Raw genomic sequence first — 24,268 nt, forward strand, 5'->3', positions numbered from 1 at the left:
GAACTAACCCGATCCATATACACCCCTAATATGTATTAGTGCAAGGCACTCGGGATCTAGAAGGGCGGTTTGATCTAGAAAACCAACTGCTACAAGCAAAGGAAGCTTCCTACTAATTTAACAAACAAATAATTACGTATGAACATTGGACCTTTTCGAAACGTGTGGGTCGGAATTTTCTGTCGTATTGTACACTTTCTCATCTTTAGAAGCTCACATTATACCTTTCATGTACCTTTCAAGTTTCAATCAAAGTAGAGGAAAATTGCCATCTTTCTAGATTTAAAAATGACTTTATCTATTGCTTTATTTAAACTCACTTTCCTTTAAATTCTAAACAAGGAACATCTAAGAACCTGCATATATATAATTTGTCTTCTGCTTTTATAATCATTAGCATACAATAGGTTGTGTTTCCCAAAGTCTGAGACCAAAAAAAACATAACATGTCATCATTTAAGGTTTATTTGCTCTTGCTATCGCTTTTGGTTATCAATTTCTCATTCCAAGAAAAATCAAGATTTGGACTTGCTGATGCTGCAAGACCAATTTCTCTACAATCCCAGAATAGTAAGTTTTCCTCTTCAGTAGAGTATTTGAAGATATTTAAGACTCTTGGAATGGTTTGCAAGTGCTGTGATGTTGTAGATTCAAGAGAAGGAAGAAAGCAAGATTTGTGTAGTGCTACTTGGGATGGTTCTTGCTCCAATCTTCAGTGCTTTCCTTGGAAATTCAAATGATACTCTGATGAATTTTGATTTTCCTTTTTGCTTTGTATATATATATATATACTATTCATAGAGATCATTCAGTAGCCACATTGCTGGCCTATTCTTTTTTGCTTTTTCAATTTATTATTCGGTACCTGCAGTTTACTGGCTCAATTAATCAGAATTCGTCCACCAACGGAGTAAAGCACGTTCTTTATGAAGAAATTCTCAATTCCTATAGGTCAAATAATCCTATCATTTTGGTTAAGAATAGAGGAATACCTAACATACTACCTATGATGGAAAGAATAGGAGAAGAAAAATACTCAACTTTGCTACCTAGTAAACAAAGTGGACCCCGCGATAAGCCGATAATCCATCGTCTATATGATTCTTTTTATATGTAGAAATCACGATAAGAGCAGTCCCGCTGCCATTTTCAAAGAATTAAAAAGTAAAAATACGTATGTGATTCTTCTAAAAAGATATACTTGAGTTAGTGTAGCAATCTTAAAGGGGGTTCCCTAACCCTACAAGAAAATGATAATTACTGAAAATGCAAAAGTAGTTGCCTCTTTTATTTATCATTTCACTCCAAAACGTCCAAATAAGAGAAGAGAAAACACTTTTGGAGTTTACTGGGGACAGAATACAGATATGTAGTACATGATGCAAGTGTATATCATCACATAGAAGAACTCAAAAGATTTTAAGAAACCTTCAAAAGCTCAGAGTCAACTCAGAATCATTCTACATGTTATGACACTTACATAATCATTTTAAGAATCATTGTTTTAGTCAAATAATATCAAAGAAGGCTACATAATAAGGATTGTTAATTAGTTATCCTTATAGACATGCTTACTGTATCAAAGGTGTTTTCAAGTTGTGAAGTGTCATCCTATGCTATTTAAGGTGTCAAGAGAGTCCGTAGAAGACATTTCATTCAAACGTACACTCATTCACATGGGTTTCAACAGGGGCCTAATGCCTCATAAGAACATAATCAGAAATGGTTTTCTTTTGAGCAGGTTTAAGTTATTAGGGACTAAAGCTACAGATAACCAAACCAAACTCAAAGCAGTCACACAAGAATAATCAGATACATAGTTAGAGATCAAAAGCTTCATTGCATATTAGGCAATCTAAGCTAAGCATTTTACACATCACAATCAACCTTAAAAGAGGCCATGCTAACAGTGAAGATGACAAAAGCTATTAAAAAAGATAGGATGGTCAGATTGGATTCTTAAATAGAACCCTATAGGCATGGTAGTTAAAACTAACAAAAACTATCTAGATACAATAATGTTTAACCAACAGGCAAAGCAATGTTAATCTCCTTAAGATTATTTGAACTTAAACCAACAGATCCTCTTAAACACAACATCCACAACAACAAAAGATTACACGATGTTGATCATGTCCAACTATGCCTCCTAAAAGGTCTAGCGGTCGTTGCAAATATAATTCGGTTTACAAGTCCGGAGTCGAATCCCACAGGGAATTAACCTACTAATTACAACCACTAGTTCCGCACGAAATCAAATATTCAACCTTCAGAAATATTAAATTACGACTTTAATGTTTACTAACTAAGAGCAAAGTAATTAAAATGCGGTAATTTATAACTAACACAGAAAATATTGTGGACAAGATTTGGAAAAGTCTATATGATTTCCCCTATTATCGGAATCCTCCCCGCTATGTTTTCTATAAATTCGCCTAAGTATTCTCTACCGATCGTGAGTACTTTGGGTGTCGTAATTCTCTTCCGAGTAACTACCACAATTTACTAGACAAATTCTTCTGAATTAAGCTAGCTGGCTCTAATTCACCGCTTACTAGGATCGCACCAAGGTTTTTTATTCATAATCTCACCTTTACACCTTCCGCATTGATTCCTCACATACGTTAGGAGTGATGTTGTTCTACAATTACTTAAATATGTACCCTTTTCTAAGAAATACACACTAAATAGGCACAGTCGATTGAGAGCTCTTCAATCAACCACAATGTAAACGTAGTTGAACAAGTAGAGACAAATCAAAGGCAAATCTATATTAAACGTAGTAGAAAATCATCCTCCAATAGGTTCCATCAAACCCTAGATTAGAAACTTTAGCTACTCATAAATGTATCAACAATCATCATGATGTTCAAAGACATTAAACTACAAAGTACAGAGATAAACGGAGGGAATTGTCGTTTGATTCTTGCTCCACCGTGATCTGTAGCCTTTTTCTTCTCCAAAATAGTGTCCTTTTTGGTCGAATCTGCTCTAAAAACGTCATCTCCTTTGGCCAGACATGTTTAGGGAGTATTTATAGACTAGGGTTGAAGTCCTTAAGTCCAAATCCGGGTCGGAGTCTTTTAACCTGCGACTTTTAATTACCGAGCTATAGACCTCGTGAGGCCAGACTTATAGCGCAGTCAACCTGGCAATAGACCTCGCGAAGCCTGGTCTATAGCACGGTCAAGATGGCTATAGACCTCACGAATCCTGGTCTGTAGCACGGTCAAGCTGGCTTTACTTGGCCTGTAGCACGGTTTGGGTACTTGATGCTTTTGCGCTCTTTTCTTGCATTTTTTGTCCTTTTTTTTGTGCAATTTTCATTCGACTATTTTTTTCGATATTCCTACACATAAAACAAAAAAATTTAGCTCAAATATCGCACAGTTAATCACTAAACCAACAAAATATAAGGCGAATAATGTAGTAAAAGTATAACATTTTGGCCTAACATCAATGGCAAAGATCATCATCTATAGCGAATACCTATAAGGTAAGCACATGATTTTAGACCAGTAATTATTTCATCAACAAAACAAGATCACGGTAGAGTCATGAGAGGTAGTCATGCAAAGTCAACAAATTCATGAACATTTTCATATTATATTTATACTGGCAATGTAGAAAGCATTTCACTCACAAGAATATCAGCAAACCAAACAAAATAACTACACATAGGAGATTATAAACTGGATTCAACTATTAAAATGAACTGTAAGGAAGTGTACTGACCTTCCTTAGGGCAGCAAACCGAGTAATTGACCTTAGTTGTAGGAATCAATGCTCAACAGTCTACTTTAAGACGATTAAGCTCAACCAGAAATGAAAAGAAAGGAAAACAAAATTGTAAGCGATAGGCAGAGAGATTTATACTTTAGTATATTTTCATTTATTACTAGTTCTCCGATGTTAGGTGCGGCAATTGAAGTCGGTATTTATAGCCAAGGATTGCCTTTAGGTTTTGAGGTTTGAAGATTCAAAAATTGATAGAAAACAAATAACCATAATGAGTGTTGATAAAAGAATCACATGACAGAATTGATGCATGATGAAATCAGAGGGGCGAAAGAAAAGAGTGACAATTTTACCCTTAGAAGTGACGAAATAAGTTAGCCGTTGAGGCTGGTGACCTTTGGATAAAGCTCTTACCCAGAGGTCCTTCGTTTGACCTATGGGTCGTCATACATCACGATGAGGTCGGAGATCCTCATGAATCTGAAATGCTTGCCATATATTATTGGCGATTTTGAATAGCAAAAGGTGTGATGATGAGATTTGGAACCTTTCACATTTTAGGCTAGGGTTTCAAAATTGGGGGTTTGAAAAGGGATGATGAAAATGGGAATTTCGGCTACATTGGCGGTTGGAGGGTAATGATATTGGTCTTCTAGTTGTCTTTCAGTGACTTTGCACTAATTTGTGCGAGGTTCAGGTATGGCATACGAGAGAGGACGCTAAGAGCGAGGGAGGAAAGGGGAAATGGGGCAGCTGGTGAGTAGGAAATTGATTTAGGGTTTAATGGGTCTGGTATGTTTAAAATAAGGGAATGGATGATGGCCGTTGGATCATCTAGATCAATGGATATGGATTCTTAGGCTAGGGAATAAATAGAAAATAATTATAGGGATAAAACGTGAGCCATTGGATCATTTTGATCCAACAACTAAGATAAAAAGCTCATAGTATTTAAATTAAAAGAGAAAAATGTGATTAATCTAGATCGTTGATGAATTTTGGTTGGTTTGGCTTCAGGTGAGGTTAGGATTGGATTGGGATGATTAGTCCCAAAGTGATAAGCTTAAGTTAGAAGAGTTGACCGGATGTTGACTTTTAAGTTGATGACTTCGAAATAGAATTTTGATGGTTCCGACATCTTTGTGTGGTGATTTCGGACTCAGGCGTATGTCCAAATTTGAATTTGGAGGTCCGTAGATCGTTTTGGCTCTTTTTGGTGAAAACTAAAAATTTAGAGTTTTGAAAGTTTGACCGAGGGTTGACTTTATGTTATCGGGTTGGATTTTGATTCCGGGGGTTACAGTAGCTCCGTTGTGTGATTTATGACTTGTGTGCAAAATTTGAGTTCAATCTGAGGTGTCTAAGCGTGTTTTCCGTTAGTTTTGAATTTGAAAGCGTTCTTAAATTTAATAGGTTTAAATTGAGGTGTGATTCGTAGTTTCGATGTTGTTAGACGTGATTTGAGGCTTCAAGCGAGTTCGTATCGTATTTTAGGGCTGGTTGTTGCTTTTGGTTGGGGTCTTGGGGGCCTCGGGTGTGTTTCTGATGGTCAATAGACCAATTCTTGGCTTTGAGAACTGCTGAAGTATTTCTGTTCTGGTACAATCGTACCTGTGGTGGGTATGGCTGTGTGGCAACGCAGAAACAGCTAGGGGGTCGCAGGTGCGAGAGGGCCTTGGGCCAGTAGGGGATGCATGTGAGGAAGGACAACCGCATCTGCGAGACCGCAAATGCATAGTTGAGGCGAGGTTGGTTTTGATAGGAGTCGTAGATGCAAGGAGTAATTCCGCATCTGCGCATCTGCAGAAGCGGATGTGTGTCCGCTGAAGCGGATGTCTGTCCGCAGATACGGAGGTGGTTGGTAGGGAGGATTTCGCAGAAGCGGGAGCATATCCGCAGAGGCGAAGCCGCGTATGCGGCTAGTGTACTGCAGAAGCGGTTAAGTGATCCGCAAGTGCGGAATTACTGGCAGTCCCATAAGAATCAAGGGTTTCATGTTATTTTTCATTGTTTTGGATTGTTGGGACTCGGCTAAGGGCAATTTTGAGAGAGCTTTTGCACCAAATTAACAGGGTAAGTGAAGTAGTTATTTTTGTTGCTAGATCTTGTTTACCCATTGAGTATTACGCCTAGATTATGTATTTTTGAGGTGGAATTGGGAATTTGAGTGGGAAAGTTCCCAAATCATTAATTGAGGAATTGAAGGTAGATTCAAAGTCGGATTTGAGTAATTTTGGTATGGTTGGACTCGTGATGAAATGAGTGTTAGAGATTTATGAGTTTGGTCGGGTTCCGAGGTGCGAGCCTGGAGTTGACTTTTTGGGTTGACTTTTTGCTTTCTTCAAAGATCGCAACTTTATTATTTGTAATTGCTCCCTATAAATTTTATTCATGTTATTGAACTGTTTTGACTAGATTCGAGCCACTCGGAGTTGGACTCTAGCGGGAAAGGCCTACTAGCCAAGTGATTTTGATTGGCTTGAGGTAAGTAGTTTGCCTGGCTTCGTGTGGAGGAAACTACCCCTTAGGACTAGGTTGTTTTCACTAGTTGATCTAATTGGAAGGCATGTGTATGGGGTGACGAGTATGCACATGGCCCTGAATTGTGGTAGTTTGACCGGATTAGAGTTTAAGGTTACTTGCTTTCATTTAATTGAGATTAGTCATTTCTTATTCTATCTTCTTCCACCATGTCTACATTTATTTGCTTAATTTGACATTCCTTTTACATGTTTCTAGTTTTGGCACTACTAGTACCTTTATATGCTTCTCTGGAAATTATTTACCGGATATCTCTTTTATTGTTGAAAGTATAAGTTGAACTTTGGGTCGAAGTATCATTTCATGAAATATTCTTCATTGTGGTACTATTTGAAGTTATTGTTGTAGGTGAGACTCATGTTCATATTTTGTGTTGGCATTGGTACCATTGTTTGAAACATTGAGGCAACACAGCCCGGGTAGGGCAAGACGATTTGATGTGATTATATTGAGCCCGGGTGGGGCATTGTGATTGCTTGAGCCCGCATAGGGCGTTGTGATATTGAAGCGTATGCGACGGCATAAGGAGAATTTATGTGCATAGGACGACATAAGATGGGCAGTGATATGCGTGAGCTAGCAAGGGAATTGCGAAGGCCGTGTGATGGTATAAGGGGGCTAAAATAAGTGAGCTATTTTGGGAAAAACTGTTTTCAAACTATACTACTTTTTACTTCAGCTCACGTGCGGTATAAGGATTGAGATCATGATTCGTGACACTTTTGATACTGTTTTGTTGATTCATATCATGCATTCATCGCTACTTGTTGCATTGCATCGCATGGTCATACTTACCTGGCATTTCCATGCATTTCAGTATTAACTGTTACTTGTTGTCTTTGTCACCTGTCTTATTTACTGCTCACACTGTCTGTTCTTCTTTGTTAACTTTGTTATTGCTTTTCATTGTTATAACAGTATTAATTGCACTGTATAGATATTCCATTCTTTTGCAAGAATCGGTAAGTGTCTTGACCTCACCTCGTCACTACTCTACCGAGATTAGGTTTGATATTACTTGGTACCGTTGTGGTGTACTCATACTACGCTTCTACACATTTTTGTGCAGATCCAGGTACCTTCTATCAGGCAAGCGCTAGGGATTGATCTTGCTTCCAGTTTCGGAGACTTCGAGGTATTCCTGCATGATGTCCGCGGGACCTGAAGTCATCTTCTATCCATTTTGTTTTCCTTATATTGTTGGCAGATGATGTATTAGACACTCAGTACTCATAGAGTTTGTGACTCGTTGTACCAAGTCTTGGGAGGGCCTTACTTTTGTTGCCATGTTATTCTGATTTGAGCTATTATTTGATTTATTTTGCTATCGTTAGACTTTTATTTCATTTTGTGTAATTGTTGTTAGGATTAACTAGTCATAGAGATTAGGTGCCATTACGACCACCTCAGGCGAAAATTTAGGGTCGTGACATGAATCTTTTTTATCTGGAGTTTTCTAGTTATTTGTTTGAATGGACTGGATTCATCTATTCTTGGTATCGTTTCTATTATACCTCTATATGTATTGATGGAGGTTTTAATAGAATCTATAATCTCTTGCCCGTGGATTATCATCATTGTTTTTCTGAAGCAATTTGTTCTAGAACTTTGTATAAAAAATCCTTTGCAGACATGGTGTCACGCCCCAACCTCGGGAAGCGCGACCGGCGCTCAACCGAGTGAACCTGGTCGAGCAAGCTTGTTAGATACTTTCTACCCAACTCACCCATGATTTCATTAATTAGGCAGTAGAAAGATCATATATACAATACTAAATCGTCTCATTGGTTACATCATTATTAAGTTTCAAGATACACACATTCTTATGATTCGAGTGGAACAAGAGATCAAAACACAACATAATTTGTTTGACTTTTGTCTACGGAGCCTCTAAAAGATACAAAAGAGTGTTATGATAGTGCCGACAACAAGGCTCCGGCTATACCTCGAGACGTGATAATAATATAAACAAAAGATACAATACGTGACCCCGGGATGAAGTGAGGCTCACCAAGTCTGTTGGGAAGAGGATGTACCACTATCGTTGATCAACACTGCCTGCTATGGAACCACCTGCATCCATTTAAAGATGCAGCGCCCCCGGCAAAAGGAACGTTAGTACTGTCGAATAGTACTAGTATGTAAAACTAAACACCATCTCAATAGAATGAATAGTAATACATGGGGGAACAGTCAAGTATTCAATAAGAGCTTCAAATAATGCTAAAACATCAAGTTAAGGATCACATAAGTTTTCAAGTCAATTTCCATGTTATTAGGTTGGGTGATCTTTAGTGCCGATATACCATAATTTACAACACCACTGTATTCTTATACGGAGTCCGATCACGACCCGATCGACTAGGTCGTCTCATTTAAGACATCAACCATAACCACAATTTCATTATAATTTCCAACACAGTCACCACCATGTGTGCGGCATGGCGTCCGATCACGGCCCAATCGGCTAGGCCGTCTCATCGAAGACATTACCTTTTTCAGTCAATCATCTCACATCATACTTCTTTCATATCCTTTCGATTCATTGGCACTAGTGGCCACAATTATAAAGTCATTCTTGGAACTTGGCCATATTTCATAATTCGAGTTCCCCTTTCCACATTCATACATCATTATCATTATTAACAACAATAAGGCTTCCTATTCAAGACATTAAATTCACATATGAGCAATTTGGGAATCTTAGGCACATTGAGACTTTTCATACAATTTGGCATAACAACCTTTATTCGATCTTGATATGAAGTCTTACCATTTCTAACACATATTCCACATTTTGAACACATCCTCAAATGGCAATATGACATGATGAAGCATTTAGAATAAATATTGAACATACATCCTTTAACACAAATACATTAGGAATAGCCATTTCTATAATGATCAATTTGGGACTTACACCAATTACATGAACACCGTGGAATTCGATTATAAGAAGAAGGGGATTTAGCCAACATACTTCAATTGAGCTTCCTTTAAACTCTAATATGATCCGGAATTCTTAGCAACTTCAATCTATTTTAGAAATATAACAAATTGAACCAAAAATTAGAAGAATGATCATGGTTCTAGCTCATTTGAGCATTTTATTAAACACTAGGTGTGCATTAAGGTTTCAAGGTCCTTTTATGGAGGATTCCATCATCCCATAACCCGCTCTTTATCATTTTTAACTCACAACCTTCCCACATTCTTTGATAACACATGCATGCGAGATAACAACCCCATACCTAATAATTGTCTTTCTAATTATCCCCTTTTTAGTAGATTTTCGAAATTAAGAGTTAGGGCATAGATTATAACCTTTAAGGTGAGGACTTTCTTGATAATCTTCAAGGATTAAGCAAGAATTGTTAGATATTAGGTTGAAGGTTACTCCCCCACTCTAAGAACTCTTTCTCACTCTAAAAATATTATAAATATGCTCAAAAATGGACTATGGCATATGTTTTAACGAAATAGGGTTGGGTTTTAAAATTTCAAAAATGAAGCTCCAGAACAGGGTATGCGGTCCTCAGAATAGGCCGCATAATTGCCCTCCAGAACTGGGCAAATCTGTCTTTGTTTGCGGTCATTATGCGGCCCGCAGACCTATTCTGCGGTCGCATAATGCACCGCAGAACCTCCCTCCGAAAAATCTCAAAGTTGGATATGCGATCAGAGTGCGGCCCGCGAAATGGTTTGCGGTCGCATAATGGACCGTGAAAATGACATCAAAAATGGCCCAAAAGACTGTCTCACTCTGCGACCATTATGCGATTCGCAGAGTGATTCTGCGGCCGCATAGTGGGCCGCAGAAGTGCATTTCTTCTGCCCAAATTTTTTCTTTACTTTTCAGTGCATTGTTCAACCCAAAAAGTCCGAATTGCGCCCAGTTCGACACCACGAAACATTATTTTCCTTTACGAAATTTTATAGGATCTTACACGTGGAAACCCTTTCGAAGTATTATTAACTTCAATTGACCATTTTATAATCCATGGAATTGAAAATTCAATTAAAACATACATGATAGACATTCCTTCAAAGAAAATATTATCCTTTTCCAAACTAATTAATTTGGGTGAGACATCAACCCATTATGTATATAATTCTTTATATAAATCTGGTAATATATTTATTGTCGGACCATATAAAGTCCACCATTGACAAAACCAATTTAGTATGTCTTGTTTGAAAATATGAGAACATATTTTTATAAACCATTAATGTTTTTTATTAGTATTATTATGTAAAAGAGTTTTACTAAAATTGTCAATATATCCCAATAATTGTATTTGATAGTAATTTTTTGCTCCGGGTGGATGTAATACCTTTCTTTTAGGGTACTTAATACCCATTCATTGGGAGCATATTTTTTTTATATTACAATCTTTGAAAAGTTATAAACTTTTCTGGTATTTGCACGATAAAAATGCTGAAATGCAGTAGATCCTATTGATGACAATATTATCTCATAATGCATTTTGTATTTGTATACAGTAGTGGCATATGATGCGGTATCAAAACACCTAGTCATGATTTATCATGGATCCTCCTTCCATTTCAGATCATTTTGTTCAAGTAGAAATATAACTTCTTTTTTCCCTTTTGGTCATATACTTCAATATTTTCTATACTATCATCAGCCAAAGCAGTCGAATATGAAGGGGTATTATTAACTTCTCCTTTCTTGGATTTTATAAAATCCATAAATTCTTTGTACATCGGATGATCTGTATTAGGATCAGACATTCCGAAAATGTTTGAAGCTATTAGCTTTTGATTTCCCATTTGGACCAGGATATTGCCTCGGCCCGTTCCTGTTCGTCCCCTTCCTTTTCCTCTAGAAGAGGGGTTGAATGAAGGCATCATCGTGTAAATCATCATAAATGAATTTAATCCAAATATTCTATAGTAAGAAAATCAGGTAGACTATTATCTGATCATTATATATATTGTATCTCAAAATCGTATGGAGCTAATAGAGCTTGCTATCTTGCAAATATTTGTTTAGAAATATCATGTTTACAATCTTTATTAAAAATAAATTCTGCAGCTTGGCAATCAATTTTTATTAAAAACTTCTGATTATATAAATCTCGTTGGAATTTCATAACACATTTAACTATAGCAAGGGTTTTCTTAGCCACAGTAGCATAGTTCTTTTGACTATTATTCCACTTTCCAGAATAGAATTGAACAAGATATTCTTATTTATCCTCTGGAGAATATTATCTAATTATTTCTCCATAACCAATATGTGAAGCATCTGTTCCAACTATCTTAATCCAATTTGTATTAGCAAGAGTAAGACATGGTAGGTTATAAAACTTTGCCTTAATATTCTTGACTGATTGAGTATGATCTTTAGTCCAAACCTTTAGATTCTTTTTTAGTCTATCATATAAAATAGCAGTATCTTTGGAGAGATCCTTTATAAAAGGAGAGATATAATTTAAGCTTCCCAAAAATCGTTGAAACTTAGTTTTATCAGTTATTACATTAGAAAAAATTTGTAACGACCCAATCGATCGTTTTGGGCATTTTGTTACGACCCAAAATTCAACTAGTCGTGATAACACCTGACCCAACCCGCCAGGTAAGTCAATTAACAACTATCCAATTTAATGATATTTATTAAGAAAATAAATGATAATAGAACTGCTTTTATACAAGAATTTCCAAATGACTGGTAGTACAAATTATGAGCTTCTAAGATTTAGAATTTACAAAGCTGATATGAAATAAAGTACATCATCTCTCTGAAATATACATGAACGGATTAAAATTCTAAAGCTACCAAGATTGAGAGGCAACTATGACCAGAATGAAGGTACATCTTTAGATCTAGCTCCCGATGTGCACAGCAACATCAACATCCAATATCTGCACGTAAGGTGCAGAAGTGTAGTATGAGTACAACTGACCCCATGTACTCAATGAGTAACATGCCTAATATTAGGTTGAAAGTAGTGACAAGATGGGACAAGGGTCAGAGTCCAACCCCAATAACCAATAATATCTCATAACAATACAATTTAAAGAAACACAAGTAATAACTCAATAAATAAATGCTCAGTTCGTATACAATTCCGAAAAATAAATATTTTCTTTTCAAGTATAATAGTAAAACTCAAATCATTTGTCGAAATCACCTAAAACACGAGTAAGTCTGAAATCTGTGATTTTTCTCAAAATCATTAATGACAGATAAGAAATTTCATTATAAGATGGTATGAGAAAAAAATACTTCTATATGCCTACATATCAAGTACGCATGTCTAATGCAATGCAGCATATTGATGAACTTATGTACTCACACTCTCAAAGTACTCAATCTCCATGTCTCGCATTTCCACTCATCACGCTCAATCACTCGGCACTGTACAGGACAGATCCAACCCAAATATAATATAATATATATATATATATATATATATATATATATATATATATATATATATATATATATATATGTGTGTGTGTGTGTGTGTGTGTGTGTATGTGTGTGTGTGTGTGTGTGTGTGTGTGTGTGTGTGTATGATAATTGACATGCAGTCACTTAGTACTGTATAAGGTCAATCTAGCACAGGGAAGATTCATCCCTCAATATAAATAGTTAGGAAAGATCCATGCCAAGGGAGGATCTATCCCTGAATATAATATCAACTGCGCTCATTGTGAGTGTGCAAACTCGGGAGGGGCTCCTTTAGCCCAAGCGCTATAATGAGCCAAATCCAGGCATAAATCAATAAAATATGTTGCGGCGTGCAGCCCGATCCCATAGATATCACTCATAATCAGGCCCTCGGCCTCACTCAATCAAAAATCTCTCCAGTCTCTCGGGCTCACAATATCATGAAACTAGCCCAAAATGATGATATGAGGTATCAATAAATAGCAACAGAGACTGAAATATGATATGCAATGAATGAACATGTCTCAGTACAAAATTACAATTTAAACATATAAGTCGACTGCAGAAATGACTTCAGTGGGTCCCAACAATACCAACATTTGCCTAAGCTTGATTTCTAACATGAGTCACAACTCAGTTTCTCTAACACATGAAAAATACATGGAAAATACAAGTCAATTAGCTACACAGCTCTACAGAATCGGCCGAGTCTCAATTTCTACTATGCACGCCCACACTTCGGAACCCAACAAAACTCATAAAATCCGACAACCCATTCAATTTTGAGTCCAACCATATTAGTTTCACTCAAATATGACTCTGAATAGACATTCAAAACTCAAAAACTTATTCTATGAAACTTTAGGCCAAAACCCCCAAATTCCTCTTTATAATTCATAATCCAATTACCAAAAACGAAGATAGAATCACGAAATATAATCAAAACCGAGTGTAGAACACTTACCCCAACCCACGTGATGAAAATCGCTTCAAAACTCGCCTCAATCCGAGCCCCAAATCTCAAAATATGATAAAAGAACCAAAAGCCTCGATTTAATATTGTTTTGCCCAGTCCTCGTCGCATCTGCGACATCCCATCCTCTTTTGCGGAGTCGCTTCTATGACTAACTTTTCGCTTCTGCGATAACCACTAACAAGTCGACCCCTCACTTCTGCGATCTCCTACCCTCTTCTGCGATCGCGCTTCTGCGCACATTGAACCGCATTTGCGGTCACGCAGATGCGCGCATGCGACTCTCACGCCCAGATGCCCTGTTCGCTTCTGTGACCAATTGTCCGCAGATGCGGTCACATGAGAACCAATAGCCTTAGCCAAATGCAACATGCGACGAAATGGTCCGAACCTCGTCCGAAACTCACCCGAGCCCCTCGGAACCCCGTCCAAATATACCAACACAGACCTACTCGAGGACTCAAATCACACATAACAACATCGAAACGATGAATCGCACTTCAAATCAAACTTAAATGAACTTTGAACTTGAAATCTCCAAAAGTAGCGCTGAAACATATCAAATCAACACGGAACGAACCCAAATTTTGCACACAAGTCCCAAATGGCATAACGAATCTATTCCAATCCCCGAAATCACAATTCGAATCTGATATCATCAAAGTCAACTCTCGGTCAAACTTATGAACTTTTCAAACCTTCAAATTTTCAACTTTCGCCAATTAGTGCTGAATCCTTCTAGAAGTATCCAAATGCAAACCCGGGCATACGCCCAAGTCCAAAATCACTATCCAGACCTAACTGAGCCCTCAAAACTTCGTTCCGGGATCAAATTCACAAAAGTCAAGCTTGGTCAACTCTTCCAACTTAAAGCTTAAATCATGAAATTCATTCTTCCAAATCGATTCCGATTAACCTAAAAATCAAAACCGACGATTCACACAAGTCATAATACACCATATGGAGCTACTCATGCCCTCAAACTACCGAGCGAAGTGCAAATGCTCAAAACGACTGGTCAGGTCGTTACATCCTCCCCCACTTAGACATACGTTCGTCCTCGAACGTGCCGAGAGGTGTTCCCAAGACATCAAACCGTTGTGTGAACTTACGATGCACATACCCGAGGTGATCCCATGTCACCTTATTCCATATAGGCCCTACAACACAACATAACTAAAGATCATTACTTCGACCTTAGCCTGATGACTATTACGTTGTTGGTTGATTTCCTGTTTGTTCTTTTCATTCCCCAATGGTAATTCTATAAGCCCATGCAATCTTCGTAAACCCAGGAAACTCATATTTTATCCATTGATAAGTACCCCCTCCCCCACCTTTGTACTAGTAATGAAGCCTTTGTAACCCTCTTGAAACCAGAAAATTCCATCAATGAAAAATTAAGTTCGCTTCGGATCCGAATGTGTCAAAATCCGATTGTTTGTCAAACGCTCGTGGCATAGGCCTACCTTCGGCAAAGAGAGGTCCTTAAATATTTTAGGAAACACGCTTGTTTGAATATGTGAACCAACTGCTCTATGTGATTATATATGTGCAATCTATGAACAAACTTATACTTCTCTTTTCTTTCTTGTTTTATCGCTTTATTTATTTATAATAGAAACAGAGGTTGATTTGTGTTGATACCTAAAACTGTCCGAGCCACCATATAACCTAAGGTCCAAAGAGAAGATGACTTCTACAAACAACCCGACCAAAAATGCTCTGTTGGTAGCCGACAACCCAGGGGGGTCAGGGGGAATGGATAAAACTCAGAATGATTAGCATGTTGCCCGAATAGAATATGAGATGGAGTCGTTAAGGGAGGAGGTACAACAAATCAGGGAGTTGGCACATCTAGTCGTGACGACGCATCCACAACCACCCCGTTTTCCATCAATTAACAATCTCCAATCACTTCCCTCCATCAACCTGACAACCTACTAGTACCCCCAAACCCCGCCATAATTAAAGTTATTTCGCCAATTACCCCTGAAAATCCACCAAACCCTCCCATACACACACCTTACGTTCCCAACTATGTTCAAGATCTGAAAAATCCACCAACCACCACCAATCTAGTCCGCACCTTCCTCGTGACAACGTCACTTTCACTAACAACCACACACAGTATATACCCGCGGCACACACTACCACCCATGAGAAATATGTTCATCTTGTATGTACTACTTCTGAACCATCTTTTACCACGCTCGTCACGGTCAGAATGCCATATGAGATAGACAAATATGCTAAAATAGAGTGAGAGAGGCAAAGTTCAAAGAAGACGAGTCAATGTCGGAACAACTATGGGTACTAAGGAAATAGATGAAGAACTTGAAAGTTGATTGAGGGAGCGAGAGGTTGGATTATGAAGACCTATGCATACACCATGATGATGATATGCCGGCAGGATATAAGCCTCTGAAGTTTGACTTCTTTGCTAGAACAGACGACCCTCCACGCTCATTAGGTTATACTGTGACAAGTTGGTGGGTGTGGGAAGAAATGAGAAGTTAAGAATGAAACTGTTCACAAGGAGTTTGACTAGGGAAGCACTGACTTGGTACACTAGGCATGACCATAGGAACTGCAAAGAATGGAAAGACATGACCTAGGATTTTATGAACCGCTTCAGGTATAACACTGAGATCACCTCGGACATATTCGCTTTGGTAAATCTACAAAATAAGCCATTTGAGTCATTTCAAGAGTTTGCTCGCTGTTGGAGATTGGAAGTTGCTAGGGCACAACCCCCATTAGATGATAACGAGCTGACCATGTATTCCATCCGCACTCAAAAAGAAATATACTTCGAGAAGATGATGGGAATGATGGGTCGAAAATTCCCTAAGCTAGTCAAAATGAGAGATTTCCTGGAAGAAACTATTAAGTATGGAAATATACAATCAATGGTCGTGCTATAGGCTGCTAGTAAGGCTATACAATCTGGTTCCATCAGCAGTGGAAAGAAGAATAAAGAGCAGGTAACGGCGATTTTCCCCTATTATCAACCAAGTCCTCCTCGTCGAACCAATACATATCCCGCAAACACTCATCCTCCAAACCAACCCACTATACCTCAGTATATAATGCCCAACCATACTACAATACTCAACCCCACTACAACCCACCCCAAGCCAATATACATCCAGACCCGCCACTATCATATGCTCTCGTCCAAACCACTACCCACCAAAATAGACCTGCCTATGCTCCCAGACCACTTCCAAACGTTGAAGCAAGAAACCCCAAAAATTTCACCCTATTTGCTGAGCCTTTAGCCCAACTATTTGAATGGTTGAGAAGATCTAGACTGATATACCCGATGGAAGCGAGAATCCCTGACCAACCCACCATATATTTTGACACAAGCAAACGTTGTGCCTATCATTCAAGTGTTCCTGGACATGACCCCGAGGATTGTTACGGTTTGAAGAATGAGATCGAGTTGTTGATCAAGAGTGGAGCTATCCAATGCACCCCATACCCACCAAATGTAAACCATAACCCACTACCAAATCACATAAACCAAGGAGCCAATATGATCATCTTGGAGGAGGACCATGACTTAAAAGGGACTATCATTACTATTGGGAATGTTGAAGCGGCAAGGACATCTTCTCGAGCAACTCCATTGATCACTGTGCATATAAACCCCTGTAATAGTTCAGACATATCAGCAACGGCATGTCATAGCCGTTAGAGATGAGAGAAACCAAGAGTATAAAGCAGTTTTGTGGACTTATCGGTCAAAAGGAAAGGGCAAGATGACAGATATCTTGGCCGGTCATGGTAAGACTAGATCCAGAAGGTGCTACGCTCCAGAAGAGGTGAACCGAGGAAATCTGAATAGGGAACAGAATCAAAGGAGAAACATAACTAACGTAGAGGTAGCAATGTTTTGTAGAAAAATGTTAGTCAAAGAGTACTCCATCAAAGAGCAGCTGAGGAAGACCCCTGCCCACATATCAATCATGGACTTATTGATGAGTTCTGACAATCACATGGACGCTCTAGTGAAAGTGTTAAGTGGGGTGCTAGGAAATACCACCAGTGAGGTGCTAACAACAACCATTGGGAGGATGGTGGAGGCGAACAAGATTTCCTTTCGGAGAGATGAACTTCATATGGAAGGGATGGATCACAACAAGGCTATGCACATCACAGTCAAGTGTGGAGACAAAATTGTATCTCGAGTATTTGTCGACGGTGGATCTGGAGTGAATATTTGCACGTTCTCCACTCTACGAGAATTAGGCATCCATTTAAGGGAAGTAAAGGAAGGAAAGCCATGTGAGGGTGAGGGCTTTCAATGGGTCACAAAAGGATATCATCGCAGAAGTAAAGGAAAGCCACGCCAGGGTGAGGGATTTCGATGGGTCCAGTTGAGTTCTCGATATTGTTCCAGGTGATGGACATCTCGTCTTCATACAATATGCTACTAGGGAGGCCTTGGATACACATGGCAGAGGTAGTTCTTCCACTCTCCATCAATGTATGAAATTCGAATGGGATTGCCAGAAGATTGTGATACACAGAGAATGGATCTGATCAGCTTACTTAGAACATGCGGTTCCTTTTATAGAATTACTGGATATGGTCGCTTTCAATGCAGGAAACAAAAATGGGGAAGAATGAACAAGATTATAGCATGCAGTCTCCATATGTGTCAAAAATGGCAATTTGAAAAATGATGAAGTATGGGTACAAAACAAGCACTGGGTTGGAAGCCCGATCAGATGGGATAACTGAGACAATTCAACCTAGGTGGCAGAAAGGTACCGCCGGCATGGGATACCAACCTACGACTGGAAGGGCCTACAATGGTAACCCTGAGAAGAAAGTTTTCATATCATAACATGTTCCGGGCCTAGGCCAAAGCTCGCCACCAAAAGAGGATATCATCGACGGGATGGAAAGATTAGTTATGGCGATGATCGAGGAGTGTTGCAGTGAAGATGATATCAAGACACCAACCATTCGGGATCCTGAACCAGGAGAGACATTGCAAAATCGGATAGGCATTCCATCTCTGGTTCGCGGGGAGTCTTGGTAGCGTGAAATTTGAGTAATTTTGAAAACTGCATGGTTAATTGAAACTTGGACCATATATCACGACCCCAAATTCCCTCCGTAGGATGTCGTGATGGCACCTAGTCTCTAAGACTAGGTAATTCTATCAATGCGGAATAATCATAAATATCTAAAAATAAATAAACTACAATTCAAATGATTACAACTCCCAAAACTCGGTAGAAATAAGTCACAAGCTTCTAAAAATTTATTCTCAATGTTTCTATGTATCAAGATCTAAAGACAAATAAGGAAGCAACAATAAATGATAGAAGGGGACTCCGGAGTCTGCGGACGCTGGCAGATATACCTCGAAGTCTCCGTGCGCAGGTAACTCACTGACGTCTAGACTGGTAAGATGTACCTGGATCTGCACAAAATGATGTGCAGAAGCGTAGTATGAGTACATCGCAGCGGTACCCAGTAAGTGCCAAGCCTAACCTCAGTAGAGTAGTGATGAGGTCAGGTCAGGCCCTACTAGAGAATAGATAATGACATGAAAAAATGTTTAAACAATTTAATAAGATAAAATGACTATGAAAATGAATCAAATAGTATGTCACATTTAATGACACCAAATAATTTCAAATAATATCTCGTGGAATCAAAACATAATTTCTTTCAACTTTATGAAAATTACAACAATTAATCGAATGCAACTAAGGGCATAAATCAATATCAACAAGGGCACTACCGAGGTACCGCCTTGTAGTCCCAAATTATAAATAATTTCACAATATCTCATTTCCTTATATCACCGCGGGAGAATTCATGATTTATTTAAAGAAAATATTTTTCTCGAAATAGTATCCCGCGTTTTAGCCACCCTTATCACACCGCATGACTTCTAGTAGTCACCCCTACTAGCCACGCATATCAAGCCACCCTTATCTCACCGTATGCATTTCAATACCCAGACCTTATACCACCTCATGCGTATTAATATCACAATATATCGTAATTTGCACCTCAAGTGCCCAATATTTCATTTTTCTATAATAAAGAGCTCACGGCTCCATCACAATGAGTACCAAAAACTCTTACAAAAATATTCAAGAATAAATAATTCAGGAAAATAATATTTCAAATTTTTAATACGTTGCTTCAATATCAAATTTAAAAATGTCAAATACTTCATATTAATAATATTTAATTTAAAGAAAATCAACCTTCAAATAATGTACAATATAAAAGAAACCAAGTTTCAATTAAACAGGTGAAACAATTAGCAGGAAAATGTCAAACAAATTTAAAGTATATATCTCAGATAAATGATGAAGAATATAACAAGATAAAATAATTTAATAAATGTGCAACAATGATCTACACAATTTAAAAATATAATCTTTCATATTTAGCCCGTGTACACACTCGTCACCTCGTGTACACGATTTTTAACATATTTCAATAATCACATCAATACCAATCCTAGGGAAATTTTCCCCCACACAAGGTTAGACAAGTCACTTACCTCGACTTGCTCCAATTTAACCAAGTATTATGCTTTTTCCTCGATTTTTCGACTCCGATCGACTCATATCTAGTCATAATTAATTCGATACAGTCAACAAAATTTATAGAAATCAATTTCTTAAGAAAATATTACATTTTTCAATGAAATCCGAAATTAGCTCAAAATTTGTCTGTGGGGCCCATATCTCGGAATCCGGCAAAACTTACAAAATCCAATAACCCATTCAATTATGAGTCCAACCATACCAGTTTCACTCAAATCCGACTCTGGATCGACACCGAAATCTCAAAGATTCGTTTCTATGAGATTTCTAAAATTTCCCAAATTTCAATCTCAAAACACTAATTAAATGGTGAAAACAATAATATATTCGTGTATGTTGACCAAATCCAAGTTAGAATCACTTACCCAAATGTTTTTCCTTGAAAATATATCAAATTCGCCTCTCCTCAAGCTCCAATTCGTCAAAAAGGCAAATGGGACGAAGTCCCCTGTTTTTATAACTTACAGATTTGTCAGGGAGCTCGATTTTGTCAGGGAGCTCGATTTTGTCAGCATTTCCAGCAAAAATATGGCAGCAGCAAAGTCCCACTTTTGATCCATTAACCATCCAAAACTCACCCGAGGCCCTCGGGACCTCAACCCAATACACCAAAAAGTCCTAAAACATCATATGAACTTATTTGAAACCTCAAATCACATCAAACAATGCTAAAATCATGAATCACACATAGATTCAAGCCTAATGAACTTTGAAACTTTCAATTGCTACAAACAACACCGAAACCTATCAAATCAAGTCTGATTGACCTCAAATTTTGTACGCAAGTCATAAATGATATAACGGAGTTATGAAAAGTTTCAGAATTTGATTTCGACCCCGATATCAAAAAGTCAACTCCTCGGTCAAACTTCCCAAAAATTCAACTTTTGGCATTTCAAGCCTATTTCCACTACGGACTTTCAAATAAAATTTCGATCACGCTCCTAAGTTCAAAATGACCACACGGAGCTGTTGGAATCATCAAAATTCTATTCCAGGGTCATTTGCATATAATTCGTCATCTGGTCACTATTTGAACTTAAACTTTAAATGTTTCAGTAAAATTCCATATCTCGGGCTAAGGAACTCGGAATTTGATTCCGGGCATACACCCAAGTCCCAATTCACGATACGGACCTACCGGAACTGTCAAAATACTGATCCGAGTCCGTTTGCTCAAAATATTGATCAAAGTCAATTTAGTTGTATTTTAAATCTCTAATTCATATTTTAATCCATTTTCACATAAAAACTTTCTAAAAATATTTTACAGACTGCGCACGCAAGTCGAGTAATGATAAATAGTGCTTAGATCACAGAATTAATCATTAAATTTAAAGATGACATTTTGGGTCATCACATTCTCTACCTCTAAAAGAAATGTTCGTCCTCGAACGGAGTTAGAAAAAGTACCTGAGCTGGTGAATAAGTGTGGATAATAGCTGCACATATCATGCTCGGCCTCCCAAGTTGCCTCCTCGACCAGATGACCCCTCCACTGAACCTTCATGGAAGCAATGTTCTTTGACCTCAGCTTTCAAACCTGCCTATCTAAAATAGCCACTGGTTCCTCAACATAAGATAGATCCTTGTCCAACTGAACCGAACTGAAGTCTAACACATGAGATGGATCGCCGTGATATTTTCGAAGCATAGAAACATAGAATACCGGATGAACTGCAGAGAGACTAGGTGGTAGCGCAACTCTGTAAGCCACCTCTCCAACCTTTTCAAGAATCTCAAAAGGCCCAATATACCTAGGGCTCAACTTACCCTTCTTCCTGAACCTCATCACACCCTTCATAGGCGAAACTTGGAGCAATACCCGCTCACCAACCATGAATGCAACATCGCGAACCTTCCGATCTGCATAACTCTTCTGTCTAGATTGGGCTGTACTAAGTCGATCCTGAATCAACTTAACTTTTCCAAGGCATCCTGAACCAAGTATGTACCCAATAGTCTAGCCTCGCCCGGTTCGAACCAACCCACTGGAGACCGGCACTGCCTACCATACAAAGCCTCATACGGAGCCATCTGAATGCTTGACTGGTAACTGTTATTGTAAGAAAACTCCACAAGTGGTAAGAACTGATCCCAAGCACCCCCAAAATCTATCACACACGCACGAAGCATATCCTCCAGTATCTGAATAGTGCGTTCAGACTGCCCGTCCGTCTGAGGGTGAAATGTTGTACTCAACTCTACCCGAGTACCCAATTCACGCTGTATTGCCCTCCAAAATCGTGAGGTAAACTATGTACCCCGGTCAGAGATGATAGATATCGGTATACCGTGAAGTCTGACAATCTCGTGAATATATACCTGAGCCAGCTGCTCTGAAGAGTAAGTAGTAATCACAGGAATGAAATGAGCAGATTTGGTCAGCCTATCCACAATCATCCAAACTACTTCAAACTTTCGCTGAGTCCGTGGGAGCCCAACAACGAAATCCATAGTGATCCGCTCCCATTTCCATTATGGAATCTCTAACTTCTGAAGTAATACACTCAGTCATTAATGCTCATATTTCACATGGTGACAATTTAGACACCGAGATACATACCCCACTATGTCTTTCTTCATCCGCCTCCACCAATAGTGTTGTCTCAAGTCCTGATACATCTTTGCAGCACCCGGATGAATGGAGTACCGCGAACTGTGAGCCTCCTGGAGAATCAACTCACGCAAGCCATCCACATTAGGCACACATAGCCTGCCCTGCATCCGTAATACATCGTCATCTCCAATAGTAACTTCCTTGGCATCACCGTGCTGAACTGTATCCTTAAGGACAAGCAGAACTGACGCTCCCTGATACGATCATAAAGAGAAGACTGAGAAATCACACAAGCCAAAATTTGACTCGGCTCGGAAACATCCAATCTAACAAACTGGTTGGCCAAGGCCTGAACATCCAAGGCTAAAGGCCTCTCCGCTACCGGTAAATATGCTAAGCTACCCAAACTCTCCGCCTTATGACTCAAGGCATCGTCCACCATATTGGCCTTCCCAGGATGATAGAGAATGGTGATATCATAATCTTTAAGCAACTCCAACTACCTCCGCTGCCACAAATTAAGATCCTTCTGTTTAAACAGATGTTGTAGACTCCGGTGATCGGTGTAGATCTCACAATGGACACCGTACAAATAATGCTGCCAACTTTTTAAGTCATGAACAATAGCTGCTAACTCCGGTCATGTACATGATAATTCTTCTCATGCACCTTTAACTGCCTGGACGTGTAGGCATTCACCCTACCATCTTGCATCAACACTACGCCGAGACCAATACGCGACGCGTCACAATACACAATATAAGATCATGTACCTGTAGGTAATACCAATATTGTAGATGTAGTCAAAGTTGTTTTGAGATTTTGGAAGCTCTCCTCACATTCCTCGGTCAACCTGAACGGAGCACCCTTCTGGGTCAATTTGGTCATAGATGCAGCAATAGAAGAGAAACCCTTTACAAATCAGCGATAATACCCAGCCAAACCAAGGAAACTCTAGATTTTTGTAACTAAGGATGGTCTGGACCAACTCTCACTGCTTCAATCTTCTTTGGATCTACCTTGATCCCCTAGCACGAAACTATATGACCCAAAAATCCCACTGAATCAAGCCAGAATTCACACTTTGACAATTTTGCATATAACTTCCTTTCTCTCAAAATTTGAAGCACAGTCCTCGAGTGTTGTTCTTGATCTTCCCCACTCCGGGAATACACCAGAATATCGTAAATAAACACAATGACGAAGGAATCAAGATAAGGCTGAAATACACTATTCATTAAGTGCATAAATGTTGTTGGGGCGTTGGTCAGCCCAAAAGACATCACAAGGAACTCGTAATGACTGTACCGAGTCCTGAAAGCAGTTTTCGGAATATCTGGCTCCCGAATCTTCAACTGATAATAGCCTGAACGCAAGTCAAATTTAGAGAATACCCTGGCACCCTGAAGCTGATCAAATAAGTCATCAATACGTGGCAATGG

General features: G+C 38.7%; 1 long non-coding RNA gene across 1 annotated transcript; it reads right to left on the reverse strand.

Moving 5' to 3' along the window:
* Positions 1 to 2,750: 2,750 nt before the first annotated feature.
* Positions 2,751 to 3,874, reverse strand: LOC107807346 (uncharacterized). The gene is made up of 2 exons (XR_001652880.2): positions 3,736 to 3,874; positions 2,751 to 3,349 (listed from the first exon to the last, which is right to left on the reverse strand). It is a non-coding gene; the product is annotated as an uncharacterized LOC107807346 (long non-coding RNA).
* Between the last annotated feature and the right edge of the window lie 20,394 nt (positions 3,875 to 24,268).

The sequence above is a fragment of the Nicotiana tabacum genome, chromosome 2 (genome assembly GCF_000715075.1).
Source record: "Nicotiana tabacum cultivar K326 chromosome 2, ASM71507v2, whole genome shotgun sequence".
Taxonomy (NCBI): Eukaryota; Viridiplantae; Streptophyta; class Magnoliopsida; order Solanales; family Solanaceae; genus Nicotiana; species Nicotiana tabacum.